This window comes from Hermetia illucens, chromosome 2, assembly GCF_905115235.1.
Source record: "Hermetia illucens chromosome 2, iHerIll2.2.curated.20191125, whole genome shotgun sequence".
NCBI classification, from domain to species: Eukaryota; Metazoa; Arthropoda; class Insecta; order Diptera; family Stratiomyidae; genus Hermetia; species Hermetia illucens.
Genome location: NC_051850.1, coordinates 5,016,819 through 5,039,686, shown reverse-complemented (window position 1 = coordinate 5,039,686; position 22,868 = coordinate 5,016,819). Strand labels below are relative to the sequence as shown.

The window sequence follows — 22,868 nt, the reverse complement described above, 5'->3', positions numbered from 1 at the left end:
TCCAGCGTTCCCTGAACGTGACGTCGATTCCACCAGTCACCAGGGACGAGCTGCTGGAAATCTGTAGTCGAATAGGTGACAGCAAAGCCCCGGGTCTGGACGGCATACCGAATAAGGCCCTCAAACTTGCCGTCAAATGTAGACCGGATATGTTCACGGAGCTGTTCGAAATGTGCATGTCCGAGGGTATCTTTCCTGCACCATGGAAGCGGCAGAAGCTAGTGCTGCTGGCTAAGGCTGGCAAACCACCAGGGGAACCGTCCTCCTATAGACCCATATGTCTTCTAGACACTATGAGGAAAATTTTAGAGTGGGTCATTTATAATAGACTACTCCCAGTCGTCGAGTGCCAAGGAAGCCTTTCAGATAGGCAGTATGGGTTCCGTAAAGCCAGATCAACCATTGATGTCATCCAAATGGTTACTGGCTTGGCCGAAAATGCAATTCACGGAAGGGGTTGTACCAGAAAATATTGCGTGATGGTGACCCTGGATGTGAGGGTTGCATTTAACTCGGCCAATTGGAACCTTATACGAAAGTCTCTGGCGACGGATACCTACCTACTTCATCAAAGCGGCGCACGAAAGCGCTAATTGTGTTCCTCGGAGCGGCTACTGATACCTCTGGCGACGATTGGTGTTCCCACCTACCTCGCCGCTATTATCGATAGCTACTGGAAAGAGCAGACACTCTGGTATAATACCGATGATGGACCCAAGGAGTACGTTGTCTCCGCGGGTGTTCCACAGGGCCCCGTACTGGGCCTACTGCTAGCGAACATCATGTATAATGATGTACTTAACCTTCCGGTTACAGAGGAGACCAGGATTACGCCGATGATATAGCACTGGCTGTGGTCGCAAAGCATCTCGAGGATACTGAGTTACACTCAAGCGAAGCACTCAGTGTTGGTAAGGCTTGGTTAGAAAGTGCTGGACTGGCACTCGCGGAGAAAAAGACGGAAGCGGTACTCATCACTAAGCGCCATCAAATACTTGGGGGTGATGATAGACGGAGAATTTAATTTTAAGCAGCGCATAGAGCATACTTGTAAAAGAGCATCCATCACGGCTCTGGCAAGGATGATGCCGAACGTAGGAGGACCGTGGCATACTTGCAGGCTACTCATAGCCAGGATGGTGAGTTCTATCATGCTGTATGCAGTCCCAGTTTGGAGGAAAGTGTTGCAGGTTTTAGGCAATACACATAAACTGAGTACGGTTTACAGAGGAACATCCTTAAGGGTGTGTTCTACCTTCAGGACCGTCTCAGACAATGCAGTGTTAGTCATCTCGGAAATGATGCCGATTAACATCCTGGCAACCGAAATGATGAACATTTACAACACCTGGTCCATCTCTCCCTTATCGCAGGTGAAAAAAGCCGAAAGAGAGAGATCCATAAGCAGATGGCAACAGCGATGGGACCAGTCAGAAAAGGGTCGTTGGACTTACAGGTTGATCCCTTCCATCAGGGAGTGGCTGGAGAGAAAGCATGGGGAGATCAATTATAATATCACCCAGTTTCTCACCGGCCATGGAGGATACCGTCAATACCTGTACAGATTTAAATTGGAAACCTTGCCAAATTGTCCAAACTGCGACGGGGTCGTAGAGGACTCAGCGCACGTGTTCTTCCAGTGTCCTAGGTTCGTGGAAGAAAGGGGGAACCTAGAGGAAACTATAGGTGCTATCACCGGAAAATCCCGTGTCCGGTGAATGGTAGCCTGTCAGGAATGGAGTAATCCAGGATAAACTGCGAAAAGCAGAAGAATGATTAAGGTGCGGTGACAAACCCCGCGGGTAGACGGAAGGAGACCTAGCTAAAATAAGCTAACTCCGTCTCGTGAATAATACCTAAAAGTGGTCCCACGGGGTAGGGGGAGTCCGGGGTGGTTTTAGTGGGATGCCCAGGACAGGATGACAGAAAATCCTTGAGACAATTTTCTTAAAAATGACCATCAGCAACAATTTCTTAATTTCTCAAAGGTCAAGGGTCCTTTGTTCATCATGAAATCATCGAGGGTCCTCCGAGTAAACTGCAAACAAAGGAAAATTTCGATTCTCTGCCATTCGCAAATAAAACTGAATTAAATTAGGGAATTACCATAATGGAGACGGCAATCAAGCGGATATCTCCGGCAATTATGCATAAGCCCTTGATTAACAAAAACTCAAATGTTTATAAAAAATGGATGAACTTATCCCGGATTACAGCAACCTCAACTCTGAATTAATCTGAATAAATTCGCTCATTTCGCAAACTTTTTCATTTGCCTGAAACTTTATAATTGGCTTGGAACATATTAATTGCGTGCAACTGCCAAGGATACACTTCAAGGATACAATCCTCATAAATTCTGATGCGAAATAATCAAAACTTTTCTCGCATTGCCAAAGTGGATGGATTACGTTCTTTGGAAAAATGTAAATTGTTACCTTGCGTAATCCGCTAAATCGTCCCAAGGAGCCTAAAAACAATCCGTTTTGGGTTCAATACGAAAAGTATTCCCCGAATCAAATTTAATCCTGGCGTCTTTTTCCACTTGATAGCGTTCTCCGAAAGGATTACAAATCATTTCGCGTTCCCTTCCTACTGAGCCTGGGTGAATTTCCAGATTCTCATAAAAGGCACGTTCCCAAATCTCACAATAGTCCAAGAAGGGGTGGCCAAGGCAAGATCCTGAGACTTCTCAGGGGGAGGAGACGGTAAAAAAATGAGAGTGCAAGGGTGGAACTGTAAATTGGCGTAACAGAGCAGTATCAAGCGTGAACAACAAGGGCCTTTGCACACGCCAATTGTTCCCCAGGATTTATTAAGGTACGCGTAGTATAATGCTAACTTTCCGGATTCGATACTGAACAATGGGGACTAGGGTGGGGGCAAATTAATGGGCTTGGCAACTCGATGAAAAGATTAATTTAGGGATGTTCGCTGGCAGGCAATAAGCCCCCAAACCACCCTAGCCTCAGACAAATAAAAAGTGAATTCCTGATAGGATCGTTCCGTCAGTTCATATTTAAACTTCCATTCCGCATATTTCATTTTTCACGGATTGGTGGAAAGCACCTTTCTTCAGGGGGAAGGATTTTATGTTCGCTATAAATCGTCCTGTCGTGCCATAAATCAAATCAGATCAAAATTTGACGTTTATTTGTATTACATTGTCGCAACAAGGACAATAAATGAATGGGGCAAAAGGTGGCGGAGGAAATTCGTTTTGCGGTTTTACCATTAATGCCAGACATTAACGAATTTATTGCTGAGCACGTGGATAAAGTTTTTCTTCTAGTTTAAGAAGCATAGCGGATTGTGGTATAATTTCAAGGATTGACTATGATATGGTATGACTGTTCCACCCCTAGAACATGCTTGTTTGCATAACACAAAAAATGGGGAGGCATTTTTTGGAGTACACTCCATTATTCCATTATGCTATGGAAAATGCTATTCACAAAATGTTACAATTTTGTTGAATGGAAGATGACGTTACTGTAGGGATGTAGCTGAAAGGATACCTTTTCAGTTAACAGTGTAAATTTAGTTTAAGTTTTGTGAGTTTTGTGAGTTTTAATGTAAAAAAAGTTTTTTTTATTTATTCGGTTGAACGGGTTTCTAAAGTATGCACTCGTCCGGTGGCGTTTGAAGCCTAGGAGTTTGTTCAACTCCAAGAACAGTGTAGACTCGAACTGCATTCCCTGGCCAGTAATGACTTCGGCCGGAACTCCAAGGCGTAGGATCCATTCACGACAAAGGGCCTAGGCGCACGATTGTGCTGAAATGTCGGCCAGAGGTGTTGCTTCAGGCCAACGCGTGAACCTATCTATGATTGTGAGGCAATGCTTTAAACCATGCGAATTTCGCAAGGGGCCAATAATGTTGATGCAGATCATGTGAAAACGCTTTACAGACGGAGGGAATGGTCATACCTCTTTTCGTACGTGCTTGGTAAATTTACACTTCTGGCATGCGATGCACTGTCTGGCCCAGGAGTTAAAATTCTTCTTCATTGATGACCAGAAATATTTATTAGTGACAAGTCGATTCGTTGTCCGAATGTCCGGATGCGCAAAATCATGTAATGCACGGAATACTTACTGACAAAAAGCGCCTGGAATATATGGCCTAACTCCCTTATCAGAGGTTTCGCAAACTATTTTAGAGGTTGAGCCGAAAAAGGGAAAATTTCAAAATTTGTATTTGGAGTAGTCCCTGAGGCTCTGAAGCACTCCTTCTGTGCCTCAGCGATTGCCAAAAAAATGAAAGTGGCAAGGATTTTATCTTCTGAAGCACATGACAAAGCATCAGCAACAACAGTATCCTTGCCGGACACATGCTGGATTTCCGAAGTAAATTGGTTTATGAAGCTCAGGTGCGGGAGTTGGCAAGAGGACGCTTTGTCGGGCTTATACTTAAAAGTGAAGGTAAGATCCTTGTGGTCAGTGAACGCTGTGCCTTCTAGCGAGTATCGGAAGTACTTTATTGCAATGTACGCGGCTAATAGCTTACGGTCATAGGTGCTGTAGTTCTGTTGAGCTGTATTCAATTCCTTGGAAAAGAAGCTCAACGACTGCCAGATTTGGTTTATCTTTTGGTGAAGGGCAGCACCTACCACGATGTCTGAGGCATCGACGAATACGGCTAGAGGTGTATCTCTTTGAGGAAATGACAGGAGTGTAGCGTCAGCCAGCTGGCGTTTGGCTCAGAGGAAGAAGCGATCAAAATAAAAATCAAGGTTTCACAGGACAGAGTGGACGAATCTGTGAAAAGTTTGTGGCGCATTGCATAGACCAAAATGCATCCGTGTGAACTAGGAAAGTCCGAAGGGTGTCTATATTGCTGTTTTCGGAATGTCTTCTGGAGCTACAGCGATTCGATGATATGCCTTAACTAAGTCCAAGGTCAATTAGTGAGATTGTGCGCAAAGTCGTGGATGACTGGTTTAGGATAGTGGCCTGGAATGGTCTGAGTATTCACATATCTGTAAACACCACATGGTCTCCATTCGCCGTTGGACTTTAAGACCATGTACAGTAGAGAAGACTAGCAGCTATTTGAAGATCTACAAATACCCTGCTTTAAAAGTGTGTCAAATTCTTCCTTAGCAACAGCGAGCTTCTGGTGTGGTGAAGGACGCTGATGTTGAAGTTGTGTTTATTGTTGACGATGCATTTGTGGGGAATCCTATTGGCAAACAATTTTTTTTTTGTCGCGGTGTTTCTCTGTTTCTTTGATGATTTGATTTGATCCACAATGCTGCTCCGCCAGCATTGTGGCCTTCATCCTGCTACCCACAGATTTGTGGGCCACTCAGGCGGGTAAGTTTCACTTCGTGGTGAATTACATTATTCTCATGCGGAGCTCAGACAAACCCTCGCTAATCAACTTGCGCCCTACACAATTTGTCTTAACCAAACGTTTATCCAGATCCAAAACAGCAAAAATACCGAAAGAGGTAGTAACAACTTTTCCGTGCCCTTTCCAACAATTATCTAATTAACTCATGTAGGCCCCACAAATTCATTACTTAAACTAAAATAATCTCTGTTAAGAAAATCCTATTGGAGAATAATTATAATTTCTTGACTTACATCCTTCCTTCCGAAAAGATTCCAAATTCAGAACCACCAGCCAAAGTTAATGACCCGGTGAGAGAGCAAACAGACGTCATCAGCGTAACCAAGGTGTTTGAGGAAAGATATCATCGTCCATTGAATTCCTCCACGTCCTCCGGACAAGACAACCTGAAAAATGTCACCGATAACAACATGAAATTATACCGGTGACAGCACGCAACCCAGGTGCATTCCGCCTTCGACCTGAAAATATTTTGAAATTTTACCTTGGATGTGACATTTTGCGCCATCTTATGTCGCTCTGATAATAGCTATTAGTTTCTTCGGAAAGCCCCTTCTATTTAGAGCGTTCCAGATACACTCACTGCTTACGCTGTCGAAAGTTTTCTCGAAATCGATGAAGAGCAAGTGGAGTAAAGATCTAAATTCCGCGCATTCTTTCAAAATTGTCAGTAGGGTTTTGATGTGGTCAATGCAGACGGCTCCGGAGCAGAAACCAGCCTGTTCTCTGACGATAAAGCTTTCGAGATGTTCTTTGATGTGTTCCAGAATTATTTCAGCTGTTATCTTTGCGACGGAAGGGGGCACCCAAATACCCCTCCAATTGTCACACTCAAGGTGGGTCTCCGTCCTTTTGATCCAAGCGATCATCCCCTTCTTCCACCCTCTGGGATTCTCAATATTAACGTATGAGTGAAACCAGCAGATCTGCAGTAACTGCAGGTGTAACGATAGATAACTCTGCGGGGAGATCGTCAAGCCCAGCGGCTTTTCTTCGTTTGAGTGAATTGATCGCCGAAATGATTTCTCTTTTGTATAGGGAACGGTCTGTATCGGCGTGTTAAGAGGACTAGCTATTTCATCTACAAAAGCAGGAGCTGCTATAATGTGGTTAAGAACCATAGTGAAGTGTTCTTTCCACCTCTTCAGTTCTTCATGATCGTGGATGAGAAATCGACCGTTGACATCCTTCACAGGGCCATCGAAATATTTGTGACCACATGCAAGTTTTTGAAATAATTGTTATCTGCAGTATTTTCAGATTCCCTGAACTTCTCGGGATATCGTTTGGTATTGGAGTTCGAGCGCGTCACGCCTGTCATCCCTTGCAGCGGTCAGTAGAGCCTTCAACTCCTTTCATTCATTAATCCACTTCTATGACTCTAAAGTCAGCCAGAGCTTTTGACGCCCTTTGGGGACATGTCTGGCGACCTGTGCAGCAGCCTCATGTTCACCGATATTCTCAGGCAGGTTACTCAGTAAATCTGCCGCTTGACATCTAGCGACAGCTGGGTTTTACAAGCGATCGATGTTGAACTTAGGGGGTAGCAGTTCCCCAGCCTTGCGAGAAGTGGCGGACGCAACACGCAAGCGAACGTAAGCGACTGTCAGATGGTGATCCCTTTCGAACGACTGAATGTCAGCGCCTCTCTTTTTACGCACATCCACAGGCTCAGCAATATCACGCCACTTGCATTTCTGAAACCTGGCTTCATGATAAAATAAAAAAAGCCGACTTCCCCGAAGGGTATTCCATTTTTCGCTGCGGCAGGGACCGAACTGCATAACAAAAGTCCAATGGCGGTGAGGTTTTATTTGGAATCAAACACCTGCTCCGCACCGAACCCGTCCTTTTCTCTTCTGGTTCATATTGTGCTGCCTTACATGTATCCCCGTCCAACCCCATTCCGTTCATTGTATCCTGTATATAACTGCCCTCTGTTTGCTACTGGTCTTAACAACCTAGTTTTCCAATTCTTTAAAACAGCTCCTCAAAGGTTTCCTTTCTACTCTCCCCTTATTGAGCGCCAACGCTGCCCTTATTAGCAGGGATTGAAAACCACATTCGCTATTCCTGTAACCCCACTTAATCTTTCTCTTCTTCCATCAATTTTGGTGAAATAACTCCCAACAATAATTCTGCGACCTACTCTGTTCTTGTTTCTTCCGTGCTTACTTCCTCGGTTACTATGCCCACTACGCCTCTTCTAAGTGTAGACTGCTCCGAATCTTTCGAAATTCTTCATTTGACCTCTTTCCTTGGTTGTGTTCCGAATTAAAAATTTTGACTCCGATGTCGGACCTGAGTCAGATGCGCTTCTTAATTTTTCCTTGTTAATTGTAAACAATATATTATCCGTCCTCTATGTATAATTTTCAACGAAAATCCCGAAGAATGCCACTTCCTTCATCTTTGGAAAGAGGTCCTAATTGTCCTTTTCCTCATGATAGGAGGTATCCGCTATTTAAACCGATTTCTCCGAAACCTAAAAGTTTTTCGGAAGTTCCTAGAAAACACAGTTCTGATAATGAACAGGGTGGAGTCAGGTGCTTATTCTGGAAGCAGTGAGCGCACACATAGTCCTTCCTCTTGCAGTCAGCGACGTTATGGTTGAAACACTGGCATGGCAAGGACGCGGGAAGCCTGACATGTGATTAAAGCATTTAAAATTACCCACTCCGCAAATCAACCACAGGAGATGTTCCCTCCAGGACTACTTTGCTGACAGAACCAGGCGATTCTTCGAGAACTTCGGGTTCTCCGCCACCTTCTTGGGTTCTTTTCCACAGAGCACCCGTAAATCTATCTCCAAACTTCAGCGGGTTCAGCGTACGAATTCTAACGCCCGATGACAGAACCTTTTCAACTTGCTCTGTAAGCCAGTCTCTCTGTAATCCTGCTTAGCAGAGCGCTATATTCCAGTGTAACCACATTGATTATACACCTCACTAATAACAGGTCAGTTAGTGCCACACCTCCGCAGAATATTAACCTATTTCTCGGCTATCTTTCGACTATTCTCTATCCCATCATTTCCTTCTTTCAGGTCAAGCACATTCACCCTCTTGCGACGCCCCCTTGTACTTTACTTCTTATGGCCTGTTTTTTCGCCGATGATTTTTCCTTTGTGCGGCTTCTTCCTGCCTGCACTCTAAAAGATCTCCTTTATTGCGCTCCCAAGATCTGCTCAAGGAGCTTAATCTGGGGAATCCCAGATTCTTTCAGTATCTTGTGTGCTGCCTAAACATGTTGGAAATGGGTAAGAAAGGGCAGATTGACTCATTTACTTGGCGAATAGGGCGCATTATTGAGCCCTTGTAAGGACAAAGCAACTGAAGTGACTAGGAGACATAAGGGGACCTTTGTCCACGTACGGATGAAAGAAATAGATTCTGACGTAAAGCTTAGAGCATTCTTCATCATCGTGGCACTACAACCTGATGTAGGGCCCTGGCCGCTTGGATCGTTGTTCTCCAATTATCTTGGTCACGTGACCGCGTCCTCCAATCTTGGAAGTCCAATAGTTGCTCGGCGTCTATATATTTTTAGCTCTCCCACTGTCCTCTCGGTCTTCCCCGTAGTCTCGCTCCGTTGACACGTCGTCCGTTCATAACCTTTTTAGGCAGGCGGTCGTTGCTCATTCGTTGGATATGCCCTGGTACTGAAAGCGTTGTAGTTTAACGAATTTCGAGACACCTAGCTCATGGTACAGTTCATACAACTCATAGTTGTGCCGGATGCGCCATCTTTCACAGTCGCGAACTGCTCTGAAAGTTTGCCAAAGGACTTTCCTTTCGAATGTGTTTAGCAAATTTTCGGAGGCTTGGTTAGGGTCCAGGTTTTTCACCCATAGCATTGCACTGGTCGTACGACGGTGTTGAAGGACCGAAAAGAAAATCTTATTCGCTAGCTGTATCCGTCGCTTGACAGCCTCATTGGCGACCTTTGACAGGCTGCTACGTAGATATATAAAGCTGTCTACGAATTGGATGTTGAGGTCTCCTACGTTGATGCTCCAACGCGTTGGCGTTCTACTTCGTGATTGCATTATTATTTTCATTTTGTCCTCATTAGGGCATAGTCCAATTTCTTTAGTAGTTGTGTTAAGATTATGCAGAAGTTCCTCTCCATCGGTCAGTTTTCGGTGCATGATATTGATGTCATCTGCGGCCGCTAATAATTGTGTCAATTGTGCTAGGATGAAGAGCGTTGGCGCCAGTCCGTCGCCCTGCTCCAAACCAGTACGTATTTCAAAAGGATCAGTCAAGTGTTCTTGATCCTGACCTGTGAGATGGAGTTGGTCATTGTCATCCTCGTCAGTCGAACCAGTTTAACTGGTATACCAAATTGCAGCATTCTGTTGTACGGTATTCCACGAGCTATACAGTCGTATGCCTGATTGAAGTTGACAAAGATTTGGTACTCGTCGACGCAGGATTAGTTTAACAGTAAAAACGCTGGTTGTGGAGCGACCCGGCCTGAAACCGCCTTGGAAATCGCCAATGAGTCGTTCGGCGTATGGTCTTACTCTATTCTCCAGAATTTTCATCAGTATTTTATAGGACGAACAGACTCGTGAAATACCTCACAATGCAATTTGTCTCCCTTTTTGTGGATGGGACGGATGATGCCTTGGGCCAGTTGTCTAAAATCTCCTCGTCCTCCCAGATTTGCAATAATAATTGGTGGATCGCATTCAGTAGACCAGTTCCACCGGATTTTAAGGGCTCGGTTGGAATCTCGCCTCTCCTAGGTGCTTCGTTTCATTTCAGTGACCGCACGATGAAATCAACTTCTTCCGCTGTCGATGGATGTGTAGTGGGGCCAGGATCATCAATACTGTCATCGATTGGGACTCCCATACAAGTAGGGAGTGCAGGTGTCGGATTCAGAAGCTCTTCAACATAGGACGCCAAGCAATTGTTGATACTGTCGGTGTCGCTGATGATGTTTCCATCGTTGTTCTTGCAGAGGTTACGGGGTTGAAAAACCGTTCTTAATTGGATTCACTAGTCTATATGCTTGTCTGGTCTCATTAATGTTCAGCAACTCCTCGTCAAAATATTTCCGATTCTTCCGTTTAATTTTTCTGTTGGAAATTCGTCGTAGCTCGTCATACTTTTCTTTTTTGGCTCTGTCAGTAGGGTTCGGTCTTTGCGTCGAGTGGTATTCTGCATTAATCGTCAAACCAATCAATTCGCGTTTACCGGGATATGTTTCGCATGGCTTTCTCTGCGACTTCCTTGATGGTGCCTTTAGGTTCTCCCCAGGACCTGTGTACATCTGTGTTACTGATGTCGTGTAGCAAAGGTGATAGTTTTTCCTTCAGGGCGGCTGCATATGCCAGTGCCATAGCATCGCTTAGGAGCTTATCGGCAGGGAAGATTTTGGTAGGGCTGATTCCCGATTGGTGCACTGAGGAGATCCTGCACCGAGATGTTGCCTTCACCAAGTGATGGTCTGAATTGTAGTTTGCTCCTTTATAGGATCGTACATCCAATACACTGGACGCCTATATTTTATCAAAGAGGACGTGGTCAATTTGGTTGACGATATATGTGTCTGGTGATTTCTAGGTCTGTTTGTGAATGCGGCGGTTGCGAGAAGCATGTAAAGCTTATGACAAGATTTCTACTCTTGGCGAAGTCAATTAATCGTTGATCGTTATGATGGCATTCATAATGGAGGTTGTGTTCTCCAGTAGTTCCCCAATGACAGCTTTCATTTCCGATTTTCGAGTTAAAATCCCCCAACCGTATTTTGACATCGTTTGCTGGGAGCGAGTCAAACAGTGTTTCTAGGCTTGCATAAAACTCATCTTTCCCTGCGTCTTCCTAAACTTCAGTGGAGGTTGATGAGCCTGAAGGTGAAAAAACGAGTCCTGATGCGAATTGCACACAACTTTCCGTTGATAGGTTTCAAGTCGATGACGTGCGTTTTGAGCTGTTTGTTCAGTATAAATGCAACTCCAAACTCCCTGTCATCCAACGGTTTGCCAATTTTGAAAATTGTGTGGGAATTCATATGTCTTATTTGGCTAACAATCCAATTTGTTTCCTGGACTATAATCATGTAAATCTCGACCTGTTGAAAGGGGAGCCTTGACAACCCCTGGCTCAGAGAGCATACATTCCAGGATCCGAAAGAATACCCCGTTAGACGTTTGCTTGCTCCAATCCGAGGCAAATGTTCCAGGTTTCTTGACATTGAGTAGTTTTTACACAGATGGGTTGTCGACCCATTGCGAAACCCTATCTAGCGGTGGCCTCGGTGACAGGTGCTTCAGGTGGTTGGAAACATGCCAGAATTCGCAAAACTATTTCGCAGATCTGGTAAGTAATTCGTGACACCCTACTCATCTGAGGTGCTTAGGTGTGACTCAGCTATTCAGGCTTCAGCTCTCCCTCCCTCCTCCTTTCTCAACCAAGGCTTGGGGGCTTAGCTTCAATTTAAAAAACTGCTTCAATCCACATAAAATTATCTTTTTAAATCTTAAATCCAATTTTCACCATTTCGTAATCGAACACGACAGCTCATCCCAAATCGTAACCTTTCTATTTGTACCAAAGTCTAACAGGGACCCACCCCCCGGCCATCAAATATTGAACATCATTGAAAATGTCAAAGTGAGGGCAATCCACTTTCATTCGTCGGTCCCCATTGTTCAGTCAAATCTTATATTTCTTGGGTACCCATTCAGACTGGAAAATGGACACATGTGCTTATACATTTGCTCCCTTTTATCTGCCTAATGAAACCTTATGCGGGCCGCATGTACCAAACATTTTTGTCCTCTCGTATTTTTCCAAGGATACCAGGAAAAGTCTTGTGTAATCACTACCAAGTTTGAAAGGAAAAACTTTTCGGTTATGTATAACTTGTTTGTTCGCCCGATAGAAAGAAGTTTCACTGATTGTCTGCCTGATTTTCGGGTTTCGTGAAAGGATCAAACTTTTAAGGTTCGAAAAGTGTCAGGGAAAGTATGAAAATCTCTCCCTGAACATTCAGGACTGCTTCAATGTGACAGTTTGAATTTTGGAAAAGTTTGATGTTGAACCTTCTCAAATAATTATCTCTGAGGGAACCGGAGGACTACCTCAACGTAAGAGCGGCTCGTCCATCTGAAAGCCTTTTTTCGGCCTGTTTGCGACGGTCTAGGTCACATGCATGGGCAACATCTTTGCCACGACTAGGACGAAGGACAGTCAGCTACCACGTGAGTTCCTCATAGACAGCAACAACAAAACGATTCCAAAACAGACACCTGCGCAGTAGGCAGCCTTGGGATTCGGTTTCCGAGCATTTTCGACCCATCCATGCTAGTTTGGGGTAGGTTTTTCGACCAGTCCTCCGGGGGACGGAATCTTTTACAAAACAGAGCCGAAAGCTATCAGACAACTTCAGTTCTTATCTATGCCGCGACTAGTGTGGAAGTCGACACTTTGAAATTTCCACGTGAGAGATTTTAGGGGATGAAATATTTGCATGCTTGTTTGGATCGGTCTTCTTCCGGTACCCTTCTAGGAACCCTGTCTGTGCTCTGATTCTTTCCGGACTGGTTTTTAAAGCAGCGTAAGGAAAGTGCGGCTAAAGCGAAATCAAATCTGCGTCCTTAACTTTTCCGGGGAAAAGTTCCTAGCGCGGTTTTTTCCTCCCCCCAAAAAAAGTGTAAATTTTTCATTTATCTATTACAGTTGGAAAATCTTACGGCGCGAAAGAGTGTACGAGGGTTGAAAAACGGTTTACGGTTGTGGATTTGGGTCGAAGGTTTGCAGGTTTTTGAGGGTGTGGAAAAGTTGGTGGTAACTTTTCCAGGCGCTGATTTTAAATCGTGCGATTCATTTTTATAAGATGCGTTCGGTGAATAATTAATTAAGCAGGAAAATTGCGCCATTTTATAGGAAGTGAGTAGAATGACGAATAGCCAGTTGTAAGTGATGATTTTTCGCGTTTGAATTTTGGTGCGTGCAAGGATTTCCTCTGACGGTGGTGTTTGTTCTTGAAGTTCTCAAGGAAGAGGAAGTGAAGTTTGATGAAAGGCTGAGAGACGGGAAAGCGAGAAGAAGATTTTTTTCCTTTTTAGGGTGAGTTTATGAAAATATTTATTCAATGATTCCTTGGAAGTTCCTCTTGGTGAGACTCCTCCAGAAACTTTGTTCTGATATGTAGAAGACCCCATTCTATCTGGTGCTATGAAAGGAGGAAGAGGTGAGACCAATCCCAGAAACCATTGGCGATAATTGAATAGACGCAGACCTAATAAACCCCTCAAGGCTGAGTTTAGTTTAAAGTTTTTCTAGCAAGTTTTCGACGAGCGTCCAGTGTCATCAACTGGAACTTCTCCGTTGTTTCGAATACTTTGCAAGTTTGCTCCTTCACGGGCGACATCGCCTGCTGTTGGAAGAACTAGAAAGCCGAGAAGGCATTATCGACAAACTGTTATTTGGCCAAGTCATGCCACTTTAAGTGGAACAGCACACGACCTGTCCCAACTCCGGATTCCGTCCCGGGCTGTTTGCCTTTGGGCCGGAAAGTCCTTCTCCTTCTCTGCAGACTCAATTTATTATTCACTTTACTCACGTTCTACGATGATGTTGTTTATTAGATGAAATATTAACGAAGTTTGAACAAAACCCGACGCGGACTCTATCTGCATTAAAGACACATTTTTTCCATTAATGATGACAGAGTACGAGTCCTGCCATGGCATGGGGGTGAGCTGGAGCAACCAGTCAACAGGTTTGAAGTGGGTTCATAAAACAAATTCCACTCGGCTGGAAGTTACCTGATTTTGGTAAGTAGATACGCCAGTGCAGGGATACACGCACGCAATATTTATTATCCAGACCAAGTTTGAAGTTCGTTGAGGACGAAGGGTATCGTCTGCAATTCTGGAGTGCGTGTTCAGGCCGAAAAGAGCAAGGATACAAGTGGAAAACCATAAGACCAAGGCAAACTGCTTCAGGGTGTTGGGTAATTGAATTAACCAAGGATATGGAGTGAATTTGTAAAGTTTTATCTGTTTCTGCTGGCCAACGAACGGAAAAGTCATTTCGAGTTAGCGTAATGAAATTGATGATGAATGATTTTGGTGGAAAGTGTTTTTGAAATTTCAAGGATGAAAGCAAGTTTGGAGGGTATTCGTGGCTTTCCGTATGTTCAGGCAAGAAAAAAACAAAGTTTCGAGCGGCAGGCGGTACTTTCAAAGAAATTATGTGGCCTTTTCGTGACCTAGTTTTTATGGCGGAGTTTCAGCTTTAACTTTTACGCCCTCTAAATCAACTTTTCGGGAAGGTTGGCTTCATTATTAAGATTTCATGATGCGATCGAATTACGTGGGGGGTTGGCCCGCGGGAGGGTAAACAATTTTGCTACGTATCTGATTTTCAGCTTTGATGATTTGGTTATCATTTTCATCAAAGATGAATCAAAGGGAATCAAGAGCCTCGTTGTATCCCGGGAATAAGCACGGAAACAAAACCCTGCTCACTAAAAACTTCAAATAATGTTCTCCGTTATCATTAGTTTGTTGTTGATTGTGCTTGAGGGAAGCGTAGTTTCGTGTAATGAGCGTCCTTCTAAAAGTTGCTTGATTTGCATGAAAGTCTATTTATGGAGATTGAATGCCTTGAATTGGATGGTCTTGGTTTATCATAGGTTCCCCGCCTGTGTTAATTGCAAAGAATGGTGCAACAAGCCTGACGTATTACCCATCTACTTTAGCGACTTTCTCCATGAAAACATGGGGACCTACCAGCGGCAGATATCACAACTCTTTGATTCCCAAGAAATCCATTTTCGTCGTAATCATTTCTCGTTTGACAAAATTTGGTTTCATTTTGGAAGAATTGGCTTTTCCTGAATAGTGAGCAAGCTTGTGTGATCTCGGTATGCACTCAGACCTACATTAGTAGAAAGTAGTCCACCTGTCCGTAAGCTCCCATGTGTTAGAGTGAGAAAGCATGATGGATCTTTGGTGCATTTGCATATAGACGTTACTTCTTTATATTTTGCAGTCCAAATCAGATTTTTTTGCATGTCCCTAATTAGTGCTGATTTATGCTTATGTGGTAATGCTAATCGATGATGTGAAAATCTGATTTGGATTTAGGTCTGGAAGCATGTTAGGGCTTCCATGGTTAGAAGTTGATGTAGCTTGGATTATTACTCTAACCTGCCTCAGAGATTCATTCTTAGCTGAGGAGAATGGTATCCGACCTATTGTCAGCGATACTTGAAATGCAACCTTCCGTTCCGATAGTCTAGCGCTCTAATTACTAAGCTATCGGGGTACCCTGTGTGACAGAGGGCCACAATCGTTGCATGAATGCGTGGTAGCGTTTAAAAGTATCTACGTCGACGTGGATTTTCCGAACAGCAAAGATCTGTAATTAATGTTGATCGATGGTCCTTCATCAGTGAAGCCTTTTCTATGGTTTGCATTCTACAGCAGAGGAAATTCTGTCCGCTGTAATGTCATCCTATTTTGCAACAAAGATGAGCTCTTCGGAAGGACTATTGAGGCCATGTTCTGTGTGGACAACGGTTTATGGATACGTTCTACATTGTTACTCTATATCAAGTTAAAAAGGGCAGTATACAGTGGCTTGATATGCTGGATGAGGATTTGAAAGCCTCCAGATCAGGCTTTTGATAGAACTAGATGGCGAAACCGATCACGATGAGCCGACCCCGTTTGTTAAGGGGACAAAGGCTGAAGAAAAAGAAGAAGACAGTCTTAGAAACCATTTATAGTGCTACAATGATAGTCTCAATCGTTCATTCTTACTAGACTGGCCTTATGCCGAACCTTGAGGTCTTTCTTGATAGTTCATCTATTAAACCCCCTTTAGTCTTTTTTGTTTGTACACGGAGGTGAAGAAACCAGCAACTCATGGGCCCATCTCGGACGAGAGCTCGTGCTTCATTTCCTTCAAACTTTCCTCCTTCTAGTTTACTTCAGCAGCACATCCTGTGTTTTTTACAATTGCGAATGAAACCGTCAGTGTCAGTTCTCAGAGTCAGTTCAGTTCAGTCAGTTCTCAGAGCTCACGCTCCTTGGTAGCGCTTGGATCAGTTTCCTTCCCTCCATTGTGAACCCTGGGCAGTGGAACATCACATGTTCTGAATCCTCTAGTAAGCTACTGTATGTAAGACGATTCTGCGATTTAGCTGAAAGTAGTGCAGATTCTGCCTGTAGAAACCACCGTGCCTCGTAAGGAACTGGGTATTGTCATAGCTGGTCTCTTTGTGTTTCCTTAAAGCCACAACATACTTTTGGAATTGGGCCTGTGCGTCATCTGTCCTGCTGGAGATCATGTGAGTTTGGTCTTGCTTCATTCCTACGTTCTGTTTGCGCATCAATATGTCTTGCATGGTACAGCACACTCACTTCTTTCGTTAAAATATCGATTGTAATCATACCCGGCACCATCAGTACTGCCTCATCTGACAGGACTCTAAAAGTGCTGCAAACCAAATTCTCCTGTTTACGTTTTACAGGCAGATCTTCGGGGAAGTTTTTCTTAAAGAAGAGGGAACGGTTGAATTTACGTTCCACCTTTCTAAGGGCAAAACAATCGTACTTACGGGAGGGTGACCAGACCATGGAGTAGTAATCAAGGGTACTTTTCACGAGGCAGTTGAAGAGAGTTAAGAAGGGTTTGATGGAGTCAAATTCAGAGGACGAGCGAAGTATAAATACCGACAATTTGGCAGCTCGTTTGGTGACTTCCAGGCAATGGGCGTCGGAAGCGGAGCTTACTGTTGAAACTAACTCCAAGGTTTTCAGTGTAGTTTTGAGATGATAAGGAATGTTCGTTAAGAGAGTAGGAAAGGCAAGTGGGTGAGGATTTGTGCGAGTAGCACATAGAATGCCATTTTCTGACGTTTAACGTTAAACCATTAGCAGAGCACCAGCGAAACAGTGTCTAGACAAGTAAAGAAGGGGAAGGTCGTTGATAAAGAGTAAAAATAATAAAGGGCCCAGAATAGATCCCTGCGGTACGCCAGAGGAGGGGAGGAGGAACGGAATGTGCAACCATTTTCTCAATCTCAAGGTGGGTTATTCCATCTAGAGAGCAACGTCAACTTTTGCTTTTTCCGCTGGACAGATTATATTTCTCCTTTTAGGCATGCTATGACGGTACCGCCGAAAAGGTTGCAGCTAGGCCTCTTAGCCCTTATGTCGGTTTTTGGCCCTAATGAGCTCCGATTTGGCTGGTCCGCGGTTAAATTGTTAGCTTCCTCGAATTTCAACAAGTTCTTCTTTTGGGAACTGTCTGATGCATTTAACATTATCTTCCACCCACAACTCATCGGGTTTGCTTTTACTCTTTTGAGAATTTCAGAATATGAACCTTCCCCTCATTCGGGGAGGATGATAAGCTTTGGTTGTATTCCCGTCTGATCGCACTTTTTCCTAGGTGCCACCTTTTCCATACTTCCACATTCTCTTTGTAGGGTCAGCTCCCTTTCAACGTAATAATGACTATGTGGGTTTTGCCGCGGCTTCAGGCATTCTTCTCACTTGCTCCGCTGTCTTGACAATTAAGTCTTTTTTTCTGGTAGTTTGCTTTTTTTTGTAGATTCCTTCAACAGTACGCAAAACTTCTTCTCCAGTTTCGCCTGTGTTTTGAATGGAAGTGATTTGTGTTGCCAGGTTTACTTTTCCGCCCGAAGCCTGTTTCATCTTGTGCCCTGCCCTACACCAACTAGATGCCTCTTATCGTGGGCCTTATAATCTGATGAATATCCCATCGTTTCTTGATAAATTCCCAGAGCTTCATGATCTTCTTAGCCAGGGCGAAAAAGGCAACTCCCGATTGATCCTGGGTTGCAAGAATAGTTAGGCGTTAGAATTTTCGTCTTTTCGTTTCACCCCGCTACAGTCTCTTCACTGGGGGCAGCACTTTCAATCGGAAACTTGTGCTCGGGAGTGTAGGGATCTATGAATAACCGAGCTTCTCCTGAAGGCTCCGTAGATGGAACCAGTTTTACTCCCTTCGGTGCGCTTGTAATAGTTAATGCCACAGTAGCCAAAGTTCCCACTATTGAGGCACTGTGGTGGTCGAGAGCTTGTTCACTCTGGAAAACCGCTGGTACTGGGCTTCGGAAGCTTTATCTTTTCTTGTCTAATCCTGGTTGGCGTACGTGTTTTTGTTCCCACTTATCCGGCCTGTACTTAAATATGCCCAAATACGCATATCTCCGTATGCGTGCAAGTGTATCCCCATTGCATATCCATCGAACGTTCCCTTATCCGTAAGAAGGGCCGCGAGTGATGGGAGATTTGGTAACTCCAATGGTATTTGACTCCCACCAGTTCGATAATCCTAAAAGCTGTCCGGTGTCCTGACCTAAACCATCGTTCCATCTCAGGAAGGGTCTGCCTCGTCTTTTTTTTCTATCATAGATATTGGCCTTATAGATTTTCCGGGCAGGATCTTACTTATCCATGCGGATTAGGCGACCCGCCCACCGTAACCTGTTGAGGTGTATTTTATTTACAACCAGACGATCGTGGTATCGTTCATAGATTTCGTCGTGATGTAGGCTACGAAATTGTCCATCCTCATGTAGGGCGCCAAAGATTCTTGGAGGATTCTTCTCTCGGCCCATATGGGGTTGCACCGATCGTGGAAAAACTGCGAGAGAGGCGTCTTCGATAGTATGGCCACGTAATTCGCGCTAACGAGAATTTACTTGCCAAGATTGGTCTGAATATCCAAGTTGATGGTAAACGACCAAAAGGCAGGCCGAAAGAAAGGTGGCTTAATACGCTAGATGGGGATTTAAAAGCCTCGAGATTGGATCCAGATCAAGCATTTGATAGAGCCAAATGGGGAAATTGGTCATGACAAGCCGGCCCCGCTTGTGAACGGGGCAAAGGCTGAAGAAAAAGAAGAAAAAAGAAGAGTTTAAGTTCTTGCGGAATCGGGAGAACAGAGGCATCTGTGCCCGTGTCGACCAGGTAATGGCGCTTGCTCAAGGGGTCGTATATTGTTAAGTTGGCTGGAGCTGCGTTCTGGGTAGTCCCTGCCGGAGCTCTCAATGAGTTCCAAGTTTGAAGCCAAGAACGTGCACGGGCTGGTACATTTCTTTGCTTTGTGGGCAAAGATGCGGTAGTACCAGCAAATTGCAAGATTCGTTGAGCTCCCCGACGCCTTCTTCCGGTGGCGGACTGGGAACGGGTTTTGGACTTTCCTTCCAAACGCAAAGTTACAGTGGAGTACCCGCTAGCTTAGAGACGGTGGATTTTATCCGCGGTGTTTTTCACCTCCAAAGATCCAGAGTTCTCACAGGTCAAGATGGTCTGGCTACTCCCCGGGAGTGGCTGTAACCACAGCGATCTTATCCCCGCTCAACTTCTTCATCTCACGCAGCAGTTGGCTCAGCGAGCGGTCGAGTAAGGTGAACTCGGTCAGCAAGGGATACAGCTTTGCTGACTCACTTATTGACAGTCACTTGATGAGGGTGTGCTTTAAGTTCGAGTAGGAACACTCCTCTAGAACGGCGGCGATGAGTCCAATCGAACCCTAGTCCAGGCCGACGATGATGCCCGCGAGCGTGTACTGCGCTTGCAGTTATCGGAACCAGACCTCTGGGCTACTATGCCAAAAGTCGACACTCGTACCGCCACTGCGGCCATGGGGGGTGCGGAGGCACCGGAGGCGTTTGCTGCGCTGTTATCTGCTGTGAAACTATACGGATTACTTGAAAAAGAAAACAAAGAGTTGTCCAACGAGCGAAAAACGCAAAAATTTAATCACGACTAGAGTGGAACTTTCCCCCGGAGCGGAATCACTCGAACCCCAATGCTAGTGACAGAGGAAACCACAAGCATCAGAGAAGCGCCAGACAGCCTGCATTGATCGCATTGATGGGTTGATTTTCTTGCACATCCTATTTACTAATTTTCACTCTGATTTTCGCGTTAATTCGCGGAATCGGATCATATTGGAGGTCGTCGGATTTTCTTTGTAGACTGACTTGAGAACATATATCAGGTTTCTGCTGTGTGTCTGCGAATCAGGAGCGACGGGGCTATCGCACTTGCCTTTTGCCGTCTGCAGGTCGGGAATGATGGAGCACTTGCACTTTTCTTCTGTCTGCTGCCTGGGACACAGAATGTGGCTGCATGGTCTGCCTGATCACGTGACATCTACCTATTTTTTCTTGACAGACCCAGGCAGACTATTTTCTGTAAAACAAGTTGATTGACGGTTTCGTCCAGGTCAGAGGCAACTCATCAGAAGCTGCCTCACCTTTCTCTTCTTGGTGGCTCCACCGGCTTGGCGGCTGTCAACCTGCTGTCAACAGGTAGGCGAGCCATTAAGGCGGGTGACTTTCCAGCCGTGGTGAGTTTTGCTAACCTGGAGTAGAGTTCGGACGAATCTCTGCCAAACGGCCCCACACTACAGTGCCTCCACACCACGATGATGTAAGTTTCGATCTAATGCAGAAATGCCAGAGACGCGTAATCCAAAGGGTCGTATTGACGCTTCGATTATTTATGTAGAACCAATTACTCTTCCCTGTTTTAATTACATTACCTTGGGTTCATTTTAAGTGAGCCCAATGTATCATTCCATCCAGGTCTCGGATAGGGGGAAAGTTTGATTAGCAAGAAACTCACCTCTCTCAGTGTCATTGGACTGCCTATCCCATTTGCTGAAATCCTAGCCAATTTCTGGTTGCAAAATGGCCTTTGATTTCTAGGTAAGTTAACGACTTCCTGTTGGTCCCTTTGTGCTAAATCTCTTGACACGAAATTTAAGATCCCAAGCTTGGAATCAATGCCCCCTAAGGGTCGTAACAAATGAACTCAGTACAATATAATACAGGCACGTGTCAACTACCTAACTTCACATCCTTTGTGCTCATTCAATCTCGCATCTCCATTGAACGAAGAAATTTGTAAATACATAATAAATGGATTTTACTAGTCAAGTAAGATTTATTTTCGTCATAGCTTTGCTCGCATAAATCGATAAAATGTCTGCGAACAGGCGAAATCCAAAAGGCAAACACACACCATATGCCGGAAATTTCACATCCCCTAGTTCCTCTCGCTGTGAGGCTCCCAACAATACACGGCAAGCATGAAAGATAACTTGAAGCTGTCCCGTCATGAGCCTTAAATGGAAACACAGTCCCAAACTACTATACATATGGTACTCAGAAATGTGTCACTATCAATTGCCCGGAATCATATGGGGTATTTACCAAGGCATTACCTACGCGCCTTCATGGCAAAAGCTTGGACAAATTGCCCATATATGCTCGTCTCCATTCTGTCCATACCCTCGTGTTTTAGATCATCCCCACAGTCGGAACCAAGGCACGCACGTCTTCACTTACTCACGCACATGCTACATAAATGTAATACGTCGTCAATTATCCGCATGGGAATGATCAATGGCTCCGATTGGCTACACGTGTCCTTTTACCGTCTATTGTCGGCCGCTAGTAAGCTTTAGTTCCGGATTAAAGTCAAATCCGTTTGAGGTAAATGCGCTGGGATCAAAAAGGCCTTCCTGATAAATCGGGCCCGATTATGTCCCCACTCAACTTTATAGAGTTGAAGAATGAAAGGGTCGAAACGTCGCTAACATATCAAGCTTAAGCGCCATAAGTGCGTAAAGCATATGTAAACAAAATACGTAGCCTACCTACGCGCAAACTGCCTGGGACAGGCAGACACATAAAGGACCCTCGACGCACCAATAAAAGTACACTTACCTCTAGACAGGTTCAAAATAACATATGACATTATGGGGAGACGAGAGGCCTTTGTTCCATAAAAGCATCTGCTCGTAATCTAGTTCATCCCTTAAGGATTTCCTAATTTCTCTACAGTAGATAGTATGGGTACGCTCAGCGGGATTAAGGCGGATACTAATGGCAAACTTATGTGTAATGAAAAACTGCATACTGTGACAAAATTGGCTTTGCACTCCCTCGGTGTAGAGCGTGTAACTCCTACAGGGCCTCCTTGGAACATACGGTGGGTGGAGGCTCTATGAATTCGCAAGGCAGAATTTGATATATTTGGGACAAGAGGAATAAATTAGTTCTTGGAATTCGTACCAAAAACAACTGGAAGCAAGAAATTCGAGGAACTTCGCGGAGGTGGTAGACGAACTAGAAAACCAATTTGGTATCAATATTTGGAATAATCCTTGGTGACCTGAAACTGAATATTTCCCACGGAGTGTACTAATTTATCCGAAATTCAAACATCGAACAAGAGAGACATCGGAGGCCAGTACAACCCCCGGGGTGACTGTCACAGCCACATGTCGCTCCTATTTTTCCATTGCCGAAATAACGCAAAAAAGGAGTAGTACAAAAACCCTCATCAGATGTCCTTGCTGCCCTTTCTGAATATGAACAGAATGGTCTCCTCAACATGGTAGCGTGGCTGCGAACGCGTTTACACCTCCCCCGAGTAGGTCAGAAATGCCACAGTGACAAGAATAATGAAAGCCCAACTGAATGGGGGGATT

At 44.6% G+C, this 22,868-nt stretch overlaps 1 protein-coding gene across 1 annotated transcript in view; it reads left to right on the top strand.

Annotated features, from left to right (window-relative positions):
* The first annotated feature begins 12,783 nt into the window (after positions 1 to 12,783).
* The window catches only part of LOC119650058, a 191,335-nt gene continuing 181,250 nt past the window's right edge, over positions 12,784 to 22,868 (top strand). The window contains exon 1 of the mRNA XM_038052548.1: positions 12,784 to 13,442. The gene's annotated coding sequence lies outside the window, so the exon portion shown is untranslated. The remainder of the gene's footprint in view (positions 13,443 to 22,868) is intronic.